Genomic DNA, 6,000 nt, shown 5'->3' on the forward strand with positions numbered 1-6,000 from the left:
AACAAAATTAAAATTCTCAAACATCCCTGGTGGAATATTAATTCACATTCCTTGGATTATTAGAGCAAGGTTATTGGGGCAGTAACAATCAATACACGGCTGTATATAATTTAGTTTTGCTTTAATATGTGAACACGACATATAAAGTTATTGGAAAATGATTACAAAACTTGTTAGGAAACCTTAAAATATGCATTGTTCTTGTGCTTCTGAAGGTATTACTTAAGTTATTTTGAGAAAATTGTAACGTTCAAAATGTATCAGCAGCATTAGACACTACAAGATCTTATATAAAATTACTAAATAGTTAATAGGGAATTTCTTTGAAATTGGTATGATCACCACATAAGCAAGATAGCAACAGGATATTAATGTTGGTATGTATCTCAGATAGCAAGCTGAAACTGACATGAATAATTTGCATAATATGCCAGTCACGTGTCGTTAAAATAGCTAAAATTTTTTTGGAGTCTCAATTTAGTTGATATTGATTTTAACTCGACATATAATTATCCTTCTTATGATTAGTTCTGTGATGTCAAATATACTATATATGAGCAAAAATGGGGAATGGTTTCCACCGTTCCTAAGCTCCATTTAAAAATAACAACTTGAATTTGCATATTGCCCTTAATGTTTCAAGATGTTTCACAGATTAGATGCAATGAATCGGTACCAAGCCATGAAAAACGAAGTGAGGAAGCAATTGGAATTTTGGCTGAAAATATTGATTTGGGAAAGATTTTCAAAGGTGGACCACCCTTCCTTGAAAATCAATTTTCTGGCCTGTTAGCGCACCATTTTCTGAGTTTAACAGCCTGGTTAGGGTTCAGGTCTTAGCCAGGAACAACGGGAGAGGAAGAGGTTTTTACTGATTACTATGTGTTAGTGATAGCATAATCAAAATAGCACACATTTGCCCAGTTCAGAAGAGGAGTAAGGTTTCGCACTGGAGTGCTACTTTGGGCTGCAGTAGAGTGCTGAAGTTGAAGTTTGGTGACTGAGGGAGTTGGGTAGCAAAATACTTGTTTCCTTTTCCACCTATCCTCAGAAAGGTGAGTGGTGGCCTTGCAACGGGGATCATCTGGGCCACGAACCGTAGTTTTTGAAGGTGACGTCACAGTTCAGAAAGTGACATGGTCTCAATGGAAACAGCCCTGCAGGGTCTTTTCTTACATTTTCTAAAGTATAATATATTTGATTAAATAAAGGTGGAGACTTTTGATTATATTAGAAGTGTTTGAGATGAAGAAAGGTCTCGAGCTTAATTGAATTCTCTTAAAGGGAATAACTAGTTTTATCTAGCGAGAAGTCATGGTAAGAGACCTCAGACTCGTGGTGTGCTCCTCTTGTACTATGTGGGAAATAAAGGACACTTCTAGTGTCTCTAACGTCCACGTGTGCAGGAAGTGTGTCCAGCTGCGGCTACTGGCTAACTGCATTTCAGAGCTGGGCCTATGGGTGGACTCACTGTGGAGCAACCGCGCTGCTGAGAATGTCATGGATAGCACTTTTAGCGAGGTGGTCACAATGCAAGTGAGGATTACACAAGCAGAAATGGAATGTGTGACAGTCAGATAAAGTAAAAGGCGCAGGAAGGAAGTTCAGGAGTCCCCTGCGGTCATCCCCCTCTCAAACAGATACACTGCTTTGGATACTGTTGGTGAGGATGGCCACCCAGGGGAAAGCAGCAACAGCCAAGATCATGGCACCACGGGTGGCTCCCCTGCACAAAAAGGGAGAAAAATGAGCAACAAGGCTATAGTGATAGGGGATTCATTAGTAAGGAGTATAGACAGGCATTTCTGTGGCTACAGATATGAATCCAGGGTGTAATGTTTCCTCGCTGATGCCAGTGTCAGGGATGTCACAGAGCGGCTGCAGGACATTCTGCAGGGGGAGGGTGAACGGCCAGTGGCCATGGTACACATGGGTGCCAACGACATAGGTAAACAAAGGGATGAGATCCTGAAAGCTGTGTATAGGAAGTTACAAGATAAATTAAAATACAGGACCTCAAAGGTAGTAATCTCAGCATTACTCCCAGTGCCACATGCTAGCAAGAGCAGGAATAAGAGGATAGGTCAGTTGAATGTGTAGCTGGAGAAATGGTGAACCAGGGAGTGGTTTAGATTCTTGAGGCGTCGGGACTAGTTCTGGGGAAGGTAGGATGTGTATAAGCTAGTCAGGTTGCACCAGGGCAGAGCTGGGATCAATACCCTCGCGGGAGATTTTGCTAGTTCCATTGGGGAGGTTTTAAACTAGTATGGCAGGGACCAAAGGGTAGGCTTAGATGAATCAGATTCAGATCAGGAAATGGGAGGTAGAACATTAGTTAGTGATGTCATCAGCGACTCAGAAAGACAAAAGAAGCGAGAGTTAAAAAGCAAAGGAAATTGACTGGGTTGAGCTGTTTATACTGCAGTGCAAGGTGGATTACAAACAAGGCAGATGAACTAAGGGCATAGATAGACACATGGCAGCACAGTGTTGTTGCTATGATGGAAACCTGGCTAAAGGAGGGGCAAAATTGGCAGCTCAATATCTCTGAATATAGAGTTTTCAGGAAGGTTAGAGGGGGTGTCAAAAAAGGAGGGCGGAGTTAAAGAATCAATTACAGTTGTGAGAAGGGATGATATACTAAACGAGTTAACAAATTAGGCTTTATGGGTTGAGCTTAGGAATAAAAAAGGGGCAGTCACACTATTAGGAATATAACTACAGACTCCGAAATAGTGAGAGGGAGATAGAAGAATATATGTGTGGACAAATTCCTGTAGGAAAAGAGGACAATAATAATGGGAGACTTTAACTATACCAATATCAACTGGATTTCAAACAATGTAAGGGCATTGAGGGTGAAAAATTAATGTACTGTGTCCAGGAATTTTTAAAAAAACAACACATGACAAACCTAATGAGAGGAGATTCAATTCTGAATTTAGTCTTGGGAAATGAAGATGGGGAAGGGGGTGAAATGACGGTGGGCGGCTATATTGGGGATCGTGACCACAGTTCGATTAGATTTAGTATTATTATGGAAAGGAAATGAGATAAATCAGGAGTAAAAGTTTTAAACTGGGGGAAAGCAAATTTTACAAAACTGAGAAATGATTTGGCTGAGGTGGACTGGACAAGACTGCAAAAGGATAAATCAGTGGTAAAACAGTGGGAAGCACTAAAAGTGAAATCCTTGGGGTACAAAGCAGACATGTCCCCTCCAGAAGTAAGAATGGTATGGCCAAATCTAGACCCCCATGGTTATCTAGAAAAACAGAAAAAGAAAGCATATGATAGTCACAAAAAACTCAACACTGCAAATAGCCAAGATGAGTATAGAAAGCATAGGGATAAAATAAAAAAATAAGGAAATCAAAGAGAGGTATGAAAAATCATTAGCAAGCAAGATTAAGGAAAACCTAAAGATGATTTATCAGTATACAAAGAGTAAAAGGATAGTTCAGGAAAACATGGGATGTGAAGAAGGGAATTTGTGTGAAGACGCAGAGGATATCATAGAAACCATACTGCGCAGAAGGAGGCCTTTGGCCCACCTACAACAATCCCACCCAGGCCCTAACCACAAAACCCCATATATTTACCCTGCTAATCCCTCTAACCTATGAATCCGGGGACACTAAGGGGCAATTTAGCATGGCCAATGCACCTAACCTGCACATCTTTGGATATGGGAAGAGTTTTTAAATGAATTTTTGTCTCCATATTCGCAAAGGAAAGGGCTGATATAGCAATCCAAGAGGAGCAGTGTGAAATATTGGATAAAATAATCATAACAAGAGCGGAAGTGTTAGAATATTTGGAATCCTTAAAAGTGGATAAGTCTCCAGGGCCAGATGGATTGTTCTCTAAGATGTTGAAGGAGATAAGGGAGGAAATAGCAGATGCTCTGAGGATTATTTTCCAATCTTCATAAGATACAGATGAGGTGCCGGAGGACTGGAAGAATGCAAATGTCCCATTGTTTAAAACGGGTATGGTGGAAATGTCAAACAATTATAGGCCAGTTGGTCTTACTTTGGGGTGGGGAAATTGTTAGAATCAATCCTGAAAGATGAGATAAACTGTCAGTTAAAAAGTCATGGACGAGTCAGGGATAGTCAGCATGGCTTTGTTTAGTGAAATTTGATTGAATTATTTGAGGAAGTAACAAGGAGGACTGATGAGGGTAGTGCAGTGGATGTTGTCTACGTGGATTTTAGGAAAGGCATTTGATGCCCAAGTAGCAGACTGGTCAAAAAAATAAAAGCCCATGGGATATAGGGTGATGTGACAAATTGGATCCAAAGTTGGCTTGGTAAAAGGAAACAAAGGATAATGGTCGATGGCTACCCTTGTGAATGGAAAGTTGTTTTAAGTGGTATTCTGTAGGGCTTGGTGTTAGGACCCTTGGGCTTAAATGTGAGGGCACAATTGGGAAATTTGCAGACAACACAAAAATGTAGTGGATAGTGTAGAGGATAGCTGTAAGTTCCAAAATGACATCGATGGATTGGTGGAGTGGGTAGGAAAGTGGCAGGTCCAGTTCAACTCTGATAAGTGTGAGGTAATGCATTTAAGAAGGTCAAATAGTGAAAGGGAATTCAAATAAACAGGAATAATTTGAGAGGGGTAGATGAAGTGAGAGATCTTGGCGTGCAGGTGTACAGGTCCCTAAAGGTAGCAGTACAGGTAGATGTGGTTGTAAAGAAGGCACATGGAACGCTCTTTTTCAACGGCAGAGGTATGGAATACAAAAGTAGGGACATAATGGTGAAACTGTAAAAGACATTGGTGAGGCCACAACTGGAGCATTGTGTGCAGTTCTGGTCACCACATTACAAGAAGGACATAATTGCCCTGGAGAGAGTGCGGAGAAAATTGACTACAATGTTGCTGCATGCTGGAGAATTGTAGCTACCAGGAGAGATTGGAGAGGTTGAGATTGTTTTCCTTGGAACAGAGAAGGCTGAAGGGTGATTTGATTGATGTATACAAAATTGTGAGGGTTAGAGATAGAGATAGAGTAGACCGGAGGAATCTGTTTCCCTTGGCAGTGAGTTTAAAAATGAGGGATCATAGATTCAAGCAAAGTGGCAGAAGGATTAGAGGGGATATGAGAAAAAACTTTTTATGCAGAAGGTGGTGGGTGTCTGTAATTCGCTGCCCGAGTTGGTGGTGGAGGCAGAGACCCTAAACTAAAGATACCTGGATCTGCACTTTGAGTGCTGTAAGCTGCAGGGTTATGTGCAGGAAGATGGGATTAGAAAGGGCACCTGGGCGTTTTTGGGTTGGCATGAACAAGATGGGCCAAATCTGGCAGATGGAGTATAACGTTGGTAAGTGTGAGGTTATCCACTTTGGAAGGAATAATAGTAAAATGGACTATTATTTAAACGGTGAAAAATTACAACATGCTACTGTGCAGAGGGACCTGGGGGTCCTTGTGCATGAATCACAAAAACTCAGTTTGCAGGTGCAGCAGGTAATCAAGAAGGCAAATGGAATGTTGGCCTTTATCGCGAGAGGGATGGAGTATAAAAGCAGGGAGGTCATGCTGCAACTGTACAGGGTACTGGTGAGGCTGCACCTAGAGCACTGTGTACAATTTTGGTCCCCTTATTTAAGAAAGGATATATTAGCTTTGGAGGGGGTACAGAGAAGGTTCACCAGGTTGATTCCAGAGGTGAGGGGGTTAGCTTATGAAGAGAGATTGAGTAGACTGGGCCTGTACTCATTGGAGTTTAGAAGGTTGAGGGGAGATCTTATAGAGACATATAGGATAATGAAGGGGCTAGACAGGGTGGAAGCAGCAAAGTTATTTCCACGTACAATGGAAACAAGAACTAGGGGGCATAGCCTCAAAATACGGGGGAGCCAATTTAGAACAGAGTTGAGGAGGAGCTTCTTCTCCCAGAGGGTAGTGAATCTTTGGAATTCTCTGCCCAATGAAGCAGTAGAGGCTACCTCGTTAAATGTGTTTAAGTCACAGATAGATAGATT

The sequence above is a fragment of the Mustelus asterias genome, chromosome 21 (genome assembly GCF_964213995.1).
Source record: "Mustelus asterias chromosome 21, sMusAst1.hap1.1, whole genome shotgun sequence".
NCBI classification, from domain to species: Eukaryota; Metazoa; Chordata; class Chondrichthyes; order Carcharhiniformes; family Triakidae; genus Mustelus; species Mustelus asterias.